We start from the raw sequence: 20,849 nt of genomic DNA on the forward strand, positions 1-20,849 counted from the left end.
TATCTTACAGGAGCCTGTATTTACAGCCAACGCATCTGAATTAAAAATGAAATATTTTTATGATCCTGTATATCTATTATTTCAGATGATCATGTATGAAACTAAATGGTACACTTGCAATCATTTCCTCTTCCTTGAGAATTGTCAATTACTAGTAATAGGTTAAGATTGCACTTACAAACACAAATTTAACCTACATGTACATTTGATATGCAAATATCAGTCGGATAATTTTTTGTTTGTTTGTTATAGTATCAAGTGATATGGACTCATAAAGATATCTAATACGCATACTTTGATAACTATATATACCTTAGCAGGAGCGGTCTTTAAGTTTAGATTGTGACCAAAGGTGCTAGTCGCATTGATTTGACCTAAAACATGTTTGATCTTGTTATTCATGTAATATTATATCAATGCATTAAAAAACAGAAAAAAAAGATTTTGCTATAACAATATAGCAAAAAAATCTGTTTTTTTTCTTTTTTTTATGTATGGTTATAATATTACATGAATAACAAGATTAAACATGTTTTAGGTCAAATCAATGCGACTAGCACCTTTGGTTGTGACAAATGACAGGTTGTTCCAGGGAATAACTCGTTTCCTTTTGGAATTGAAGTCCAACTTTGATCTACCAGCCTTCAAATGCAATGAATGCGACCAGCGATGAGGTTTACACAATGGACACGAACAACTTACAATTGAAAAGTTTATACTTTGAGGAATTTCATATCAAACTACATGCATTGTATCTAGTACCGGCATTTTCTTTGTAAAATTTACTCATCAGTATAAATAATCGATTGTATATATGGGCTGAAGAAAATGATAAAATTGATGAAACACAAGCTAGCTTCAGAAATAGATATTTCACTATAAACAATTCATTTACATTACAAGCTCTTGTGCAAAAATATTTGTCAAAATCAGAGGGTAGATTGTATGTACATATATTATATGTAGATTTTGCGAAGGCTTTTGTTAATATTAGTCATTCTCATTTGTTTAATAGCCTTCTTAAAAGGGTTTTGGTGGCAAATTTGTATGTGTATTATAAAGTTTGTTTAAAAACTAAGCGCTAAAGTTAGAATAAGTCGATCACGCATGACAAATAGTTTTCCATGTTCAAAAAGCACACGGCAGAGAGATATACGCAGTCCTTTGATTTTTCGTCTTTTTATAAATGGCCTATGTACTTATCTTCAGGAACAATGCGTTAGTGGTATTTATGCAAATTATAATATCCCAGATGATGTTGCAAAGGCGCCGGGGCAAAAGAAACAGCTTCTTAAGAGTGTTCAAGAACTTCTGAAAACATACTAAGACTGCGATATTCGAGTTATTTCTAACTGACTAAAAATGAAACTTTGGTGCACAATTTTGAGCCTCAAGGAGACCGATTGCAAACAGTGTGCTGCAGAAAGATAACAAAACGGCCCTTTATTGTCAAAAGGACCATCAGTACAAAGAATAAGTTGTAAACCATCCGCTTTATTCTCCTTACTTTACTCCCTGCGGCCTTTTTCTGTTTCCCAGGCTTACCTTGCACATTCCATTACCGTCCATGAGCCTATTAAACCGAGTCTGCAACATTTTCAATTTTGTCGTTTTGTATGTTTTTTAGTGATTCTTTATTTCTCCCTATTTTATCGCAACGCCAGCGGTTTTTTTTGTGCCATGTGGAGTCTGTAAAAAGTCGCCCCGTACATTAAATCAAAGATGTTATATTTTCGATCCTAAAAGATCGTTCAGCACGACATTATTGTTGTGATTGTGGTATTTTTGTTCTTTCCATCCGGTTATTTTCTTGTTGGGTGGTTGAATACTGTTGGATCATCCTTAGGATATGTGGCCTGCTTTTTAAATTTATTTTTTGACGTTTGATCTGTGATATTGACGTCTTAACCTCTGATCCCCTTTCAAAATTCCATTTTATTTAGTTCCGCCCATTGTATTATCGTTTAGGGAAAACGCATTTTCTACTTTCTACTTGGGAACTACTAGTATATGCCACTTTTCTAACGTATCACATTGAAGGTTACATATTAACTGCGGATGTTTCAAAATCCCAAATTTAACAGTTCATGTTAAATATTGAATACTGCTTAAGTCGGTGCTTGGGTGCGTTTACGGTAACTTGCACATTCCATTACCGTCCATGAACATGCTCAATCAAACCGAGCGTGCAACATTTTCAACTTTGTCGTTATGTACGTTAGGGATTCTTTATTTCTCTCTATTTTAAGAAAATGTTATCTGGTAAAAGAGTTCCCTAAACATCGCAAACTTATCATTGTCTGCGACAGGTTCCATAAGAAGATTATTTTCCAGCTTTTTGAAACTGGACAGAGAAATTACAAAATGCATTCCAGAAAGGTGAGGGGGAGCTTTAAAGGTTTGAAATAGGAAACATTTTTATAAAACGTAGCAGTATACAAAACTTCAACCCAGTGGCAGAACTTGTTGAATTACCCAATAAAGTCAAGAGTGCTACAGTAATCAAATGAAAGTACATTTAACTGTTGCAAGCCCAGCTGACATTGTTGTTAGCTTGCAACGCCAATTTATAGCTATGAAGTCTTTCTCTGACAAGGTCGGCATGAGTGAGTGTCAAAATAGGGATGACAAAAATAACATTATTTCGTAGAGGTGGTCCTTTAAAACAGCTAGAGACACAGAAATTGGGTATACGTAAATTAACACTAAGTTCATCAGTTTATAAATATATGGGCCTCCTGTTCACCATGGATACAACGCACAGTATTAAGTTGGCAACAAAAATCTGTCTATTGAATAGAGGATATCGAAGACAATTTGGATATTTTGATTATTTGGATTTAGACTCTGTGTTTGACCTATACTTTTTTACGGAATCAGAGGTATGGGATTTTAATTTCTCCGATATTATAGGGAGAGTGTTCCCAAAAATGAAGTACTGTAAGCCTTTATGGGTGTTAATTTTAAACCAACAAACAATGACTTTGCACTAGGCGAATGTACTCGTTTTACTATTATATGTTGATTAATTTTACTTTGCAAATGCAGAGTCATAGATATCCTAGAAACTTGAAGACTAACATGACGTTGGAAGACGTTAATGAACAACCGAGGTTCGAGAAACTCTTTGTAAAGTTTTGGGTTTTTGGGTTCGTATAGTTGTCTCAAGATTTGGGTGATGTCATTATATTTATTGCTAAATTTAAACATGTGATTGTCTTACACAGCACTGGCATAATCACATTAATAACTCTTCTAGATGTGAATATTATAAAGCGTTCAAATCCTTGTTAGATGTAGAGTTATACTTTAAATAAGATGTTGCATTTTAACTGCGTCATTTGTCTTGTTAAATTCAGGTGTTCTAGTCATAAACTGGGTATCGAACTTGGTACTACATACCAAGAGATGATAAACTATGTACCTTTTGTCTTGAGTTCAAATAACTTTGGTAGAAGAGTAATTTCATGTATTTGTTGAGTGCAAAAAGAGAACTATGAACAAAGTGGAATTTTTCTGCACAAAAATAGAAGAGTCAGCTTTTAATCTCTAATTTGAAACAATTCCCATCGATTAAAATAAATTTTAGTTTAGAATTTGAGAATAAGTTGTTTTAGATTTGTGTTTGTCAGCATTCAGCAGAGTTATTTTGTTTATTTTCGTTAATGTATAAAGATCTATAAATACGAACTTGTTAAAAACATTCAACACATTTTTTTCTGGAAGTTTTAAGTTACTCATTCCTTTTATAATAAATATTTCCAGAAACCACTGACCAGCCATGAACAATATGTATTGTAGTAGGACCACAAAACGTTATCTGATCAAATCCAACTAGTACAATCACAATTCATGTAAATGTATCTCTATCACTTTATCAAAAATGTCTTTCTGCAGAATTGGCATATTTCTGTTTACCATATTGACAAAATCATTTACTTAAACGTTTTCGGATTTGACATTTAAATTCATTTTTATAGCCTTGAAATGTATGGAAACTTACAGTATGAAATTTTTCTGACGTATGTTTTTATACATGTTTCTATAGTTCTGCCCATTTGTAAGCAATATGAGCTATTTATTGTATTACTGAGAAAAAAATAGAAAGATATGTGGTCTTTTAAGTAGGGGTTTACAACAACATAAAAGTTAATATTGCACAACATCTGATGTCAGAAAATATGAAAGAAGAAAACACCAGTTTATTTCTGTAACTTATAATATTACGAAGAGTGAAGGACAAAAGCCCTCCCGTCCAAAAATGACAAGGCGGACAAAAGCCCGCCAGTGAAAATGACAGGGCGGACAAAAAAAAACAATAACAAAAAAATAAATAAAAAAACAAAACAATTAAAACTTTATATTATTTTATTTTTCTTGTCATTCGAGATTTTTTTTTATTACAATATGTAACTGTTTCGATGATTCGTAAGAGTACCCAAGACAGTGTTGATTTACATAAAAGTCGAGAATATGGAACAGCACAGCAAAGGCATCGTTCTTGACATACCTAAGCTACTAAAGTCGGTACTAGAGTACTGTCCTTTACAATACCTTTCACCAAAGAACAGTATACAATGTTCACCTTTTGAATTGTGTTTTCATTGTACTTTTACAATGCTGTATTAAGTATTTCGGATCATAGTGACGCCTTTAAGGCTTTTATGGTGTATTTACCTTGGAAATGTATAATGTCTGTTGATATCATACCACTTGTGAAAGGTTAGCGCCATTTTAGTTAAAATGTACACACCTATCAGGACGTATGTAAAATGAAACGGAGGTAAATAAAAAAGATATAATATGCATTTATTTGAACTGTCTAGGAATTAAGTTTTTTTCAGTGTTTTTTCACGTATTATATCAATCGTTTTATAACATACTGAATTGCGCAATAGTTTTGTCTTTATCCTTGTAACTCAATTGAGCTCGTATCGTTTGTGATCGTTATTACATTTTACTGTTAAGGATTTTACGTGAGCTAAATTAATTTGCTACGAATTAAAAAAAAATGTCTTAAGTTTGCGCGGGGTGGAATTGCAATGTTGTTTTATCTCGTAATTTAAAAAAAGGAAAATTTTTAAAAATAATGAGTGTTTTTGCTTAATTTTAAAATATTTTCCCTCACATGTAAATTTTTTTTATGCTTTAAACTTAAATTTGGGCTAAATATTAAAAAAAAGGAATTTAAAAAATGTCCTTGCCTAGAATTTAATTTTTAAATTTTTTTTTGTTTTGTTCGTTTTTACCCCAATTCTGAAGGACAGCCGAATTTAAATAAGTTGTGGAGTCAAACTCTTTTGACGCTTGGACTGATTATTCTTTATTGTTGCCTGCTATAGCTTAGCTTTTTAAATCTAAACCATTTCAATAACAATTGACTGTTTAATATTTAAAACAAGTAAATCAAATCTACAACACAAATTTCAAATGGGAGTAGGATTTGATCTTTGTAATTTATGGCTCTGAGTAAAGCTAAATTCCTTATATGGGCAGTCAGTGAAGCTTTCACGCTCAAATTCTATACATTGTTTCATGTTTTAAGTAGTAATTTAATCATAGAAAATTTAGTTTTAGAGATTTTGTTGTAGGCGATTCATGTTTTCACATTTATCTGCTGACCAAAGGAACATTACTCTACCATGCACTGGATATATTCTATTTTAACAAGGAGAAGGCATTATTTATAGTTACTTTTTCATTTAAGATATTTTGAAAAAGGTAAAAAAAATCAAGAAAAATAACTTCAGCTTAATGATTAACTCAAGCTTTATAATAATAAGTTCTGAGTGACAAATTGTTTTAACTCAAAACTGATTAAATACAACAGATGACAAATTATAAAAAAAACATAAAAAAGTAATCATTTAAAATAATACGAATAAAAATAGCGGGGAAAAAGAATGAAGCGATGCCTTTTCCTTTTTATCAAAAGGTTAAATGGGTAACGATGAGATGTAACAATATTACCATTGAAGCAATTTGCACTTAACAATATTACCATAGAAGCAATTTGCATTTAGTCCGCGGAAAGATAGTATATACGTATAAAGAAAGCTGTTTTTGGCCGGGTTACACTGGTGCAAACCCGGGTTATAGTATGGTGAATGTTGGGCGGGCGGGCGGGCGGGCGGTGAAAAACTTTCGTAATTGTTTTCTCAGCAACTACTTATTACAGCCTTTTGATATTTGGTATACAGCATAACACATGGTCCCATACTGTGGGATTCAATTTCAGGTCTGTCGCTCATCTACTTTCTGTTTGCCGACTTAATTAAATTTTCAACGTTAATGGTCAATAGTAGGAAATTTTCTAACAGTTTTCTCAGCAACTACTAATCATAGCATTTTGATATTTGGTGTACAACATCAACACATGGTACCATACTGTGGGATTCGATTTCAGGTCTGTCGCTCATCTACTTCCTGTTTGCTGACATAGTTAAATTTTCAACATTAATGGTCAATAGTAGGAAATTTTCGTAACAGTTTTCTCAGCAGCTACTTATCACAGTCATTTGATATTTGGTATACAGCATCAACACATGGTCCTATACTGTGGGATTCAATTTCAGGTCTGTCGCTCATCTACTTCCTGTTTGCTGACTTAGTTAAATTTTCAACATTAATGGTCAATAGTAGGAAATTTTTGTAACAGTTTTCCCAACAACTACTTATCACAGCCTTTTGATATTTGGTATACAGCATCAACACATGGTCCCATACTGTGGGATTTGATTTCAGGTCTGTGGCTCGTCCACTTCCTGTTTGCCGACTTAGTTAAATTTTCTACATTAATGGTCAATAGTAAGAAATTTTCGTAACAGTTTTCTCAGCAACTACTTACCACAGCCTCTTGATATTTGGTATACAGCATCAGCACATGGTATCATACCATAGGAGATGATTTCAGGTCTGTCGCTCATCCACTTCCTGTTTGCTGACTTAGTTAAATTTTCTACATTAATGGTCAATAGTAGGAAATTTTCTAACAGTTTTCTCAGCAACTACTTATCATTTGGTATACAACATCAACACATGGTCCCATACTGTGAGATTCGATTTCAGGTCTGTCTCTCATCCACTTCCTGTTTGCTGACTTAGTTAAATTTTCAACATTAATGGTCAACAATAGGAAATTTTCGTAACAGTTTTCTTGGCAACTATATATCACAGCCTTTTGATATTTGGTATACAGCATCAACACGTGATCCCATTCTGTGCGATTCGATTTCAGGTCTGTCGCTCATCCACTTCCCGTTTGCCGACTTAGCTTAATTTTGACATAATTAATGATCAATAGATAGTAGGAAATTTTCGTAACAGTTTCCTCAACAACTACTTACCACAGCCTCTTGATATGTGGTTCACAGCATTGACATGACTGTGGTCCCATATTTTGGGATTCCATTTCAGGTCTGATGCTCATTCTTTTCCGGTTTATCAACTAAGTTAAATTTTCAACATCAATGGTCAGACAGTGGTACAAATAAAGTAACATCACAGCCTCATGATATTTTGTATACATATGCAACCCGGCCTTTTCTGTCTTTGACCCATTTTCCCCCCATTAAATTTGATAATGCTGTAATGAATATACAAATGAGACTCAGCCAGCTATGTACAGTGGTAAACATGACAAGTTATGCAAATCCAGTATAATTATAGTATAGAAGCTAAATTGTTAAAGAGTTTTATTGTTGGTTTGATCTTGTATGGAGGACCTCCTATCTTCAGAATTTTTTTGCCCACAATAGAACAAAAAGAACAAACATTCAATTAACAGGCATCCAATAAGGCAACTATTATTGGGGTTAAATTGATTGAATAAATCATGAACAACAAAATCCGCATCATAATAGCCGTTAAAAAATTGACTTATCTCGCTTTAATATCAAACAGCATGATTTATTGCCTAAAACATATGAATCTTAAAAATGAATTTTTATTACTTGATATGGAACTACATAATTGGAGCAGCTTTCGTTTTTACAGCATACTTTAATTTATTTATTTTATATGATTGTAGATAAATAGCTTCTAGCAAATGTTCTTGTTGAATATGTTTACTGATGTTAAAAATATGTTTTGTACATGTTTGCTTTAGTATCTTGTATACTACTACATTAAAATTTTATAAAAAAAATATGGTATAGTTGAAAGCGAAGAAAAACATGAGGTGATCAAGGAACATTCAATTTGATACACATCTTTAACTCCAATGTAAAATTCTCAAAACAATATTTGTATTTTACTGCAAGCCCAAACTGAAAGGGAGACAATACATGCTACTACAGATAGGTCGAACATTCAAAGTTAACTATCTTATCTAAGTCAAATCCTCCGACATCGCAACGAATTAATTCAATAATAAAGATAATTAGATAATTTACATTTAAAAAAACTCCACACACACACACACGCACGCACGCACGCACACGTACACACAAACACAATGTATAAATTTCGGTAACATCTAAATTTTGTATTACATATAAGGTGTATATTCGAACACTGTATTGCAAAAAGAAATGTACAATGTAGTATATATGTAAGTTGTTGGTTATATTTCAGTTATGAAATAAATATAACTATTCTTTTAATTACATCGCGCGCTTGAGGACCAGCTAGTGTTTTATTTTCTTTATATATTTAGGTTTACTGGTGAGAAAAATAATCATTTTTCGGAATTAATATGGAGGTAGAGAGGGGTTCTTGGTTAATATTTAACTATATTATTGGATGTTATAATAATGAAAGAATAAAACACGATTAGTATCTATAATACTGCCTTGTTATTGCATTATAGGAGTAATTATTTTTTTTTCTATACATTTGTTTTGTTTTGTTAATCAGGTTTCAGATATTTTGACTATGTCAGATTATTTTACCAATCAAAATACTATTAATATTTACAAATTAAAGAATACTCGTAAGATGAGACAGGGTTTCAGTTGGTAAAGGAATGGGTCAGTACAATAGAAAATTCACCTAAATGTTTAGTGTATCACATTTACAAAAGTTATCTGGATGTATTATCTGTTAGTTCTTTAGTTTTGCATTTCAATTTATAAGATTAAATTGGAAGCCGCGCAGTGCAATTGTAAAGACTGGTTTGTGTACTGTTGCAATGTTATTTGTATTTGTCAATTTCATTTTTGACATTGGTGATTTTGATTTATTTATATCTAATTTAAGCTATATGGTATAGGTTAAAGTTTATTAGTACGTATTTACAAAATAATTGGTCAAGCGCGGCCCAGACGCGCGACCAATTTAATTTTTATAAATACATACTAATAAATTTTAACCAGCTTAGTGTTTTATAATTTTTAATCAAGACAGTCGATTAGCAAACGAATTAAAGATGCGATTTATGTAATATACATTTATATACCTGCAATCGATATCGACAAAAAAATAATGCTCACTACAAACGATGAAACAGAAGTAGTTCTTGAAACAAACTTTAGCACAATCCTATTTTCTTTTGAATCAAATTAAATTTTTCGAACTGGAGAAATTATATATTTTCGTACCTTTGTATTTCATGTTTTCAATACGATAATGTGAAAATATCGAAACACGGCAGTATTACATAACTCCTGTACTTATAATCCCGACAAGTATATAAGCAAAGCGAAGTCATTATAAAATCAAACGTCACTAGTTATACAAAAACGCACGAGATACAATTCGTTTAATATTGATAAAGAATGGGAACATGAAATAAATTCGACAGAAATAAAATCTGTATCTTTGAGATAACGATATAAAGCGAATAGATTATGTAACAAATTTGCAAATAAACATTTTTTTACTCAAATTATTGTAAATGTGGCGATTATCATTTCGTACTTCGTATTTCATGTTTCACATCGTTTTAGTATCCTTATTGGAAATTTACATTAAGTTCCTGTAAAATTCTATTCCTTTCCATTATTTACGTAAAATTTAATTAAGTGTAGATATCTTTAATAAATAATACTTATTTGAACTTACAATGTTGCACAGATCTAATTTGTTGCTATCAATATTTATAGAAATAAAACATGAAAAATTCGTGTTGACAATTTAAGCATTTATTTCCTGAACTGTGTTTGTAAAAAGAAATATATACTATTTGTTTTGAGCGGTTTTGTAAGTATTTTCGTGATATTTCGCTGGTATACTCGTCTTACAGTTTCATGGAATAAATTATCGGTTTATTGATATTTACAAAATATATTGAGATTCTTTACATTTTTACCAGAATTTTGGTTTGGTGTTTAAAAAAAGAAAAAAGAAAAACAACAACATTTTTACATATTCGTTCATTTCTTGCTTTTCTTGTGTGTTTTTTTAAATATATTGTACATGTATATTAAAAATATTTAGATGTTATACTTTTAATAAACATTTTTTACAGAACTTCCAGGAAATGGTTTTGCTGTTGGTATTGTCTGCTCTTGTTGCCGTTGACATATGTTACGGTAAAAGTACTTGGACATGCACTGCAAATACAGACTCTGTCCCTGGAAGTTCTTGCTTGAAGAAAATGGAAGAGAAAATTAATTCTTTAGAACTTCAAGTACAACAACTGCAAAAACTTGTCCAACAACAAAACGTATCGCCTTATACGACAATCGAAGGCTTTCCAAGAGGTAAAGGCGATTATGTTATCTTTAAAATCACGATGTATCTTATATTACATGGATTTCCACTCACGATTATGTTGAATTTCGAAAAATATGTGACTTTTGTTGTAATGATAACAATTTACATTCTGCAGTGTGATTAAATTAATTAAGCTTACTGAAAGGTTCTGTCAAAAAAGATGTATTTGCTTGTATCATATATGTTAGAGATTGAACATTTTAACTAGGTGGAATAACCAGAGAGTTTTGTAGGTAGTAAAATACAAGTATTTATCACGTATTGAAATGAAAGGATTATCATAATAATGTGACAAGGTTTATAATTCTAGTGTCAATATTTCTAGAATAATCCCCCCTGGAGATTTAATTTTTCTTTTTTCTTCTGTTTGTTATTTTTTCCCCAGGAATTTACTAAAACTTGAAATATATGTCCGTTATCAACCCCTCTATAATAATGTGATTAGATTAAAAGTATAGAATCTGTATAATTTTTGAAGTTGAAATTTATTAAAATGTGCTATATTTTTAAACTTTTCTTCTTTGGTACTAAAAATGGTATCTAATTTAGACTTAAGGTAATTAATTATTCATTGTTGTCCTTCACATTATGTATGCCGATGTTAATAGTTTAAGTACCTTATATATATAGGGTTATCTCCTCTTCGAACTTAGAATTTTGCTTTAAAGAAGTGACCTTTTCCTCTTATCATCTGTGTTTCAGACGGGATTGACTTTTGTCTTTTCCATAGGAGTATAGAATCATCTGTTTTACTTTTATTGACATGGTCACATGCATGTTATGTTTTCCATAATTAGGATGAACATTTGAGTGCTTGCTTGAATATATTTATAACATAACTGATTTAATTTCATACTTCCTTTATTACTGCGTCAAATATATTGTTGGTCGAGCATGCTGTTTGTACAATATGATATACAATGTTTTGTTGGAGCCATCGTGTCTTCGCATCGGCGACCTCTGATAAACTTAAAACGCCTAAACCGAAACGATACAACGAATCGACCAGACGATACGCCTTAGGAACAAGACAATGCGTAGAAACGACGGGACAATCTGAAAACGCGAAATAAATATCTTGTCCGCGCATCTTGTTGTTGCTTTTTATGCATCGTGTGATGATCTTTTCGTTTTACAATATCTTATTTTGTGTCATTGCTTTATCATCTCGTCACTTCAGTACATTGTCTCTTTGCATTATTTGTAACATTACTGCTAACAATAATGGAATACACAACGAGGTGATACACCGAAGTGACGAGACGATACACACACTGAAGCAACAAGATGTTGCACCGAATCGACAATTCGTGAACACGGTAAGACAATGCACTGAAACGACAAGATGATATGCAGAAGCAACAAGAAGTTGTATCGAAGCGCCGATACGAGGACAATATAAGACAATACCTGAAGCGACGAGACAATTAGCGAAAGCGATGACTCTTTAATGCGAGGATAAGATAAGATAAGATAATACAGTGAAGCGAATAGACAAGATGATACACCAAAGCATCAAGCATCAATGACGTGTCGATGAGCCAGAGTCTGAGGATAGCTGAGGATACGAGGCGGTAAGATGACACGAAAAAGGATAAGGCAATGGGGTTACATGATATTCAATTTTATATGCTTTTTCATATTGGTTATTTATTTCGGCATATCGTGTCGTTGCTTTGGCGTATCGTTTTGTCTCTTTGTCTGAGGCTTCTTGTTTGTCGCCTCGGCGTACATTTCATAGCTTCAGTTTTCAAGATTTGTTTCAGGTAGCCGAAGTGAAGAAACAATGATCCAAAAGAACCAGCACAATACCACCACCAGTATTGTTTGATTATTCAGCAGCAATCCAGTTTGAACTTTTGTTTCGTATATATTCTACGCAATATAAGTTCTTTATCCCAGCAGGCACTCGACGTTGTTTCAACGTTGAAACAACGTTGAAATATGGTCGTGACGTTGTTCAACCAATATTCAACTATAGACGACCATACGGATATATTACCAATGTATATACAACGTTGATTCAACGTTGTTTATGGTCGAAGTTTTACATTTAGTTTAATCATTATAACAACTTTTATACCACTAATTTTGTGTTATTATTCCTTTATTGAATTAGTCTGTAAGTGATTTTTGTCAGGAAAATTTGTGTAACAATCTTTTTCCGTATATTCAAAAGTAGCGCTTAAACAAATAAAGTTGGAAATAATTTTTCACTTTCTATTAACGATTTAAATATTAGTTAATATGTTTTGTTGTTTGTTGTTTTATTTTTTAGTTCTTTATGAATAATATTAATTAATAAATTGATATTAGTCAAAACCCCGTTTATAAAATAACGCTGGTCAGGGGAAGTAATTGTTGAATGCAATTTATTTGGATTTCAAAGGTATTACCGTAATGTTTTACTCTAGTTTACTAATCATTTTCTAAAATATTATTATTTATTCTTAAAATTCTACTTTAATTTACTTTATGAAATAAATAAGAGATGAAAACACAAGATTGAGTTGATTTGACACGTTTTCGCGACCTAATTAAATGATTTGGGTTCGGTAGGCCATGTAAGCATGAAGTTATTGATGTCCTTGGCAATTTATGATTTTACAAATCTTGTCTTTCTTTAATTTATTTTTCATATTATTAAACATTTGTCTGTACTATATCCTAATTAGAATTTAATCAATTATAATATTGAAACCTATAAAGTAGTTCGGCCCAAGACGATTCGTCAATATATATAACTATGCTTATATTTTAGTGATAGTATAATAAAGTGTTAATTAATTTGAAAAAAAACAAACAACATTATTATTAAGTTAAATAACAAATTTGAGTGTTAAACTTTAAAGTTCAATAGTCGTAAATTTATGGGGAATAATAAATCTATTTCTATTTTATTATATATTATTTTATGTTCTAGATCCTGGTCCTGACTGAAATTTAGAGTATTGCAGCTGTAGCCTGTATACCATACATTCAACATGAAAAGGACTGTCAGGTTTGTTAAATTGAAATTTATTCTTATTAATTTATAGATTTGAATTTCTTTACAATACAAATTATAATTTTTTTAACTACTGGATATTTATCTTGTCTTAAAATATATTATTTTCGGAATATTCCTGTAACATTATCAATATAAAATTTACATGTTTGTTGATTTCAGGATGCAGCATAAAATGGTCTTAGCTGCTCTAGCTAGAATGTTAATTTCTTGGGAATATGCTTCAAGGAACTGACAGGGAGCAGTTTTTTTACCAATCATAGGTGAGACTTTTAAATAGCTTCTTTTTAAAAAGTTTTTGTTGTCTTATATACAGTATTTGCTGTCAATATGAAACTTAGCTTTGTTTTAATTTCTATGCTGTTTTATGATGTAAATCTTAGAGAAAAACACTTTAAGATAAAAACAAATCACTAAGTTGAGTAATTATATGTATAATAGTCACTTTTAACTACAAACTTCTTATTTTTATTTGCAGAAGCAGTAAGAGATAGCCAAAGAAGTACTCAAACACTTGACATATCCAGAAAGATCTAGAAGAAAAGATTGGAACAGATTGCAGCTTAATTGTTAAAACTATTAAAGTGAATTTAAACTGCACTTAAATTGTATTTTTGAAATAAAATATCGGAAGTATTTAATATTGTCTTGATATTTTTTTAAACTTGGTTACTTTGTTTTATATCCAAAAGTTAAAGTATGGTGGGTTTTCAACGTTGAAATGACATTGAAACTTCAACGTTGTGCCAACGTTGAAGCTGCAACGTTGTATCAACGTTGAAATTTCAACGTTGTTTCAACTTTCAAATCCGAATATAAATCCAACCTTATTTCAACGTTGAAATCTGACCATAATTCAACGTTGAAACAACGTTGATGTGCCTGCTGCGATACGTGTTTCTTTAAAATTTCTATGAAACATACTTATTGTTTACATTTAGTTTTTAGCATGATTTTTTTCGCAGATTGCTCGGAGATATATAGAAACGGTACCAGACAAGACGGTGTTTATTCCATCTCGCCAGACGGGAGATGCCCATTCTTTGTGTTTTGTGACATGGCAAATGGTGGCTGGACATTAATTCAAGTACAGTGTATTTCCGTGATATCTTACATTCAATGTTTTATATTACTAAATGATAAAGGTGCTTGCCGCTAAAACCGGTGGTTGTCGGTTTGACCCCTAGGGTTCACTACTGTATTTCTGTACATGACACAAGTACTGGTTATTCACATGGAGCGGCACGGAGGGTGGCTCAAACAGCCTACAAGCTTACGTTACAATTTAACTAATGTAGTATGAATATATTCATTTATTTCGCCTTTATAATGTAAAAAACACCACTTACAGTCCATTTTATTCGATTTATTTCTTGCTAGAAGCTTTAAACGGTTGAATTAGTATACAGTATCTATATTCAGTTTTGGATGATTTCTCGGATGGTTTTAACAATCCGTTTAAATGATGTATAAAAATCTAAAAATGTATTTTTTTAGAAACGTGCGGATGATTAGATAAATTTCTACCGGTCATGGGATGATTACGTAAATGGCTTTGGAGATATCGATGGGTCACATTGGCTTGGTTTAGAGAAAATCCATCGTCTTACTATTGGTGGCAGTCAAATTTATTTTGACATGGAGAATTATGAGGGGGAAAAGGAGTATGCACATTATAAGGTTTTCACTGTTCACGACGCAACAACTGCCTACACCATGAACGTAGATGCATTTAATTATGAGGGGAATATTGGCGAATTGTTCAGTTACCATAACAATATGAAATTTTCAACATATGACAGGGACAACGACGCTTCTTCTGGTAATTGTTGTCAGAAGTATCTGGACGGTGGCGGATGGTGGTATAAAGAATGTTATAGATTGGGAAACTTAAATGGAGTTTATGGGAAACGAGAGCAGGGAGGTATTGGCTTATGGACGACAAAAAACGTTCCCGTGAAAAATGTCCTCATCAAGGTGAAAAACATGCACGGACAATGTTGAAAAGAGCAATGTTATTTTTTTTGCTTCTCAGACTTTACTTTAAACTTTAGAGGAATGCTGTCTTAAGTTTTAATATTTAGTGGGGTTTTTGTGATCCCTGAAGTAGCTTTTCTGTACAAATCGTCAGTAGAAAAATAAAGGAAACTGATGTTTTGGGTGTTGATGAATTACACTTGATATGTCCCACAATCACATTCTCAGTATTCAACGTGCATACAAATTATTTGATCAACAACTCTTTTGTTGAATGTATTTAAGTGCATTTTTGTCTTTTAATGAAGGTTAGGTAGAAATAAAAGAGGTTATAGACATTACATATGACAAAAATTCGACACCAAGTCCTAACCCAACGAAATATTTAGTCAAAATAGTTCTTTATCGTGACAGTATTGAACTCATAAATATCAAGTATCTTTCGTAAATCTTGACCATCAAAGCAAACAAATAAACAAAGTCTCGATATATATGTTGCTCCTAGTGTTGCAATTCTGCACGTACTGCATGGATATTTGATGAATAATATCTCAGACAGAGAACACATGCAAACTCGACAATGCAACATTTGTTCATAAAATTCAAGGGAGCTTAATGATTTTTCATATCTTGTTTCAACTAATGTTAGTATAAGTAAATTAACGATTGTTTCAATACATAATTCATTTCCCATTACAGTTGAATCTTTCACTTGTTCTAGTTGCAATATAAACCGGATTTTTGCAAGGAAAGAACTGTTACAATTGTGAATAATTCCCACCCGGTGAACTTCTTTCACTTGGTCCAGTAAATAAGCGTTCTTTAGAATACATTTTGACACACTCTAACAGACGATGGCCAAATGAAGACTATTTTCTGGATTATAAAATTAAAAGTCCTGGCAATCATCCAGCTTGAGCCGCATACTAAATTTTACAAATTTCAAAGAAGCCAGCGATTATTTTTCTCGCTTTCGCATCTTTAGATAAAGTTTGATTTTAAGTAATCTATATAGAAAAGTTTTATCCTAATATGATCATTTACCAAAAGAGGAACAATACAATACCAGAAAGATCAAACAGTTATATTTTCTTTACACTAACTAACTCTAAATAGATGGAAATTTGAGTTATTTTGAACAACGAGTCGAAATTTCCACATATTTTGGGTGATTTTCACCAATATGCACAAGCTGTTAACATGTTTGTATTGCTATGTTTGCCACGAACGAATAAAAGGTACGTATACAAGCATTATATACATCAGCATTCTGTTCAAAGAACCAAATACATGCATGCTCATATATAAGAATAAAAAATTAGAATAAAAATATATATAATCGTGTATAAAATCATGTATAAATAAATATATAAAATTACAATATCGCGACTTGTTTCGCATCTCGCCGGAATCTCAGTAGGGGTCATGTATCTTTTAGCGTGAAATTTGTTACTTTAAAATCACTTAAAAACCACACTGCTGTAACGTGGAAGAAGCACCAATACTAAAATTGAAATTCACCTTATCAAATACATACGGTGGCACAAAGGTGACATGTGTGCGTTTTTATTTATCTCGTGGCCACGAGATACTATGTCGTGGCCACGAGTTACTAAGTCGTGGCCACGAGATAGCTAAGTCGTTGCCACGAGATACTATGTCGTAGCCACGAGTTACTAAGTCGCGACCACGAGAAAGCTAAGTCGTGGCCACGAGATACCATGTCGTGGCCACGAGTTACTAAGTCGTGGCCACGAGTTACTAAGCCGTGGCCACGAGTTACTAAGTCGTGGCAACGAGATAGCTAAGTCGTGGCCACGAGATATGATATTTAACCAATCAGAATACACTCTATATATTATGATTTTTTTAAACTTGACAACTTACTTTTACATGCAACATTAATCTTTGAAAATATCGAAGATATTCGCTTTGAACTTGTCTTTAGGATCATATTAGAAAGTCACCTTCCAAGGTCCATCAGACATTAATTTTTACTATAGCTATTTGTTGGGCAAGTTTGTGATGGAATTGGTCAGTTTGTACATACTAGTACTACGGCCTGTTAACCTTGTTTATACGATAACATGAGATGAAATAAGTCCTGGTTTATTTCATTTGTAAGGGACATTGCCCATCCCAGCATACAAAAGATGTTGTACCAACGTTGTACCAACGTTGTACTGACGTTAGACCCTGACGTTGGGTAAACGTTGGCAGAAGGTTGGATTTGAAAGTTTTTTAGACGTCAGAAACCGACGTCTATACAACGTTATAAAATGACCTTTATCAAACCTTTACTGACCATAATCCAACCTTTTCTGACCATTATTTGGACATAATCCAACCTTTTCTGACCATAATCCAACCTATTCTGACCATTATCTGACCATATTCCAACCTTATCTGACCATGATTTAACCTCATTCAAAACTTTTGGAATATGATTTATTTTTCATTTTAAAGCTCTTTAATAGGGTTAATAAATAAGCATTCTTATGATTTTAGCAATTTATTTTATACTCGGAATCACAAGTACAAAACAAGAAATGTGGTACTATAACAAATGCAAGATTTACATAATATTTTTTGAAACTATTAAACTTGACAGTATGTAATTTAATAACGCTTCATGTATTAATTAAGCATGTTTTAGAAATAAGATAAACAAAATCCTTCTTGAATATTAACACTGACATTTTGTATAGTAAACATCCATGCATGTGTTTTTTTTCTTATATCACCACTGAACTGATCACCCTGAGTTTGGGATTTTCCAATCATCTATCCAACTCACTGATTGTATATTTGTCATTGTATTTTATAACTGAATCTAGATCTAAATGTGAAATGGAACAATATTCTGAATATTTTGTTTTACTATAAATAGCAATGTTCATGTATGTTCATTGGTATTCTTCTTTCGTCCTCCTGCACTATGTCGATCAGAGGACATACTTTAAGCGTATCATTACCGTCTCCAACCTGAGAACTCATCACACTTTCTGAAATTAAAAAAAATAAATAATCAGCTACAAGTGCAAGAAATAAATCACTTTTACATATTATAATTAAACGAAATTCTAACAAAACTCTCCAACTACTTAAAAAAGATACTTATTATTTTTAATTTAGTTTAAACCATGTAGTTTCGTGTACCTACTGTATATATCTATTGATTTTGATATAAATGGCTTCGTGAATTTCATTATAAAATCAAGGGTAATAAGATCACTGTATTTTCTATAATATTTTGAAATATACCTGTCACAAAGTCTTGGTAGGTTTTCATTTTCTTTTCCTCTTAATATTTTCATTTTCCTCCTGAACTTTTGACAGATGTTGAATTATCATAATTTTCACAATCTGAAAGACGAACTATAATCGTTTTAGAATTTAACCATGTGGTGGAAGGATGTTTGTCTAATACAATAGGCAAAATCCAATTACTATTAATCATAGATACTCATATAAGGGCATGAAAAACTGACATAACAAATACCGAATTAATTATACTCCCGCAAAAATTGATATTGTTATTTTTTATATTCAATGTAATTTATACAAATGCTCATACAACATAAAAGAAATTCACATGTTACTGTCATTTTTATAGATATCCTCTCTGCCCAGCATGATCCGATCTGCTAAGTGTATATAGGACAGACGCTTAGTGTACAAACGTTTTATGATACAACTTGTTGATAAGCAGGCTTATTAACAAACTATTACTTTTATTGATTTATAACTATGATAATGTGTTATCTGAATGATAATATGTTAATTGTTTGATTACATTAATAAAAATATAGCCAGTCAAAACAATGTGCTTTCAGATATATCTTACCAAAGTCGTATCATTTACATGTATCAAATGCCATGAATCATTATCATAATATAAGAAACACATGGTATGCTTACAGTATGGGTAAAGTATGGGTAAAGTACTTCAATTGGTGTTTGGACTTTACACCTCTTGGATGTTTCACCACTGGACGTTTCACCTTCAAAACCCTGGTCTTTTCATCTCAACTTTTTAAATTTGATAAATATATGAAATAAATACCATTATGGGTTATAATATTATATATAATATAAACATACTTGCAAACAATTACATTCATGATATAAAGAAGATTTTTTGACATAAATACTGCAGTATAGTGAAATTTCCCTGGAAAAATAATTATAAATATGAGTTCTGAAAGAATTATCAGCTATAAGTCTAAATGTATGTATTATTTCATTTTTTTTGTTATCCAAAAATTAAACACCATAAAACATATTGATTAATTAAAATATGTTTTTATATAACAGATAAGAACAATTGGAAGTGTGAAAGAATTTTGAATAAAGCATTATAAACACTGGTTTATTAATTACTAAATTAGCACCTTTAGAAGTGTGTAACTTATAGTTCTCTGTAACAAATTTGTGAAAATTTAATTGATTTATCAGATCAAAGTACCTTTTTTAAATAGAATAGATTAAAGAAAATCAAAGGCCAACATTTGCAAAAAACATATTTGGTAAATTTTAATTGAACAAGAATGTCATTTTTTAAATAAAATTTCTTAACCAAAATTTCAAAAAACAAATATTCTCTCAATGTCTATCATGCAAATTTATATGATATTGAGTTATCTCAATTATCACTCAATATAATCCAATTAAGGTGTAACAACTAAGGTATCTAAAACAATTTTACTGATTTTAATCAATACAATTTAAAAAAAAAAGGAGGTGAAATATCCAGGAGGTGTAAAGACCAAAGGTGAAAAGTCCAGGAGGTGTAAAGACCAAAGGTGAAACGTCCAGGAGGAGTAAAGTCCTGAAATCCTTCAATTAACAACGAGTAGTTTAACAACTACACATATATCAAAATCAAACTGCATCTGATACATGTGTAAATGACTGGCCCCTCATATAAGGGAAATTCATGTTGATAAGAAATAAGAGGAAATTTTATTTACCAGCATTTTAATAATAAGAGTCTAACGTACTGCATTTAACTTTTTATTGATTTCAATTGCTAGGATATTTCCTACCATTGATTGTGCATTTATTTGGCATGGCGATATAGTGTGGGAAAAATGATCCGATTATACAGACTGTCCTATAGCAAATGATAAAGTGTTCTTACGTGGAAAAAAATTTATTTCAGTTATTGTGCATGGGCATTCAAACTAGAATTCCCCAGGTGTTGCTT

At 31.6% G+C, this 20,849-nt stretch overlaps 1 long non-coding RNA gene and 1 pseudogene across 1 annotated transcript; both read left to right on the forward strand.

The window, feature by feature from the left end:
* The first annotated feature begins 10,078 nt into the window (after window positions 1-10,078).
* Window positions 10,079-15,819, forward strand: LOC132717683 (microfibril-associated glycoprotein 4-like; annotated as a pseudogene).
* Window positions 10,651-14,622, forward strand: LOC132717684 (uncharacterized). The gene is made up of 3 exons (XR_009623979.1): window positions 10,651-13,657; window positions 13,826-13,926; window positions 14,142-14,622. It is a non-coding gene; the product is annotated as an uncharacterized LOC132717684 (long non-coding RNA).
* Window positions 15,820-20,849: the final 5,030 nt, after the last annotated feature.

The sequence above is a fragment of the Ruditapes philippinarum genome, unplaced genomic scaffold (genome assembly GCF_026571515.1).
Source record: "Ruditapes philippinarum isolate M1 unplaced genomic scaffold, ASM2657151v2 ctg3872_1_1_1_1, whole genome shotgun sequence".
NCBI lineage: Eukaryota > Metazoa > Mollusca > Bivalvia > Venerida > Veneridae > Ruditapes > Ruditapes philippinarum.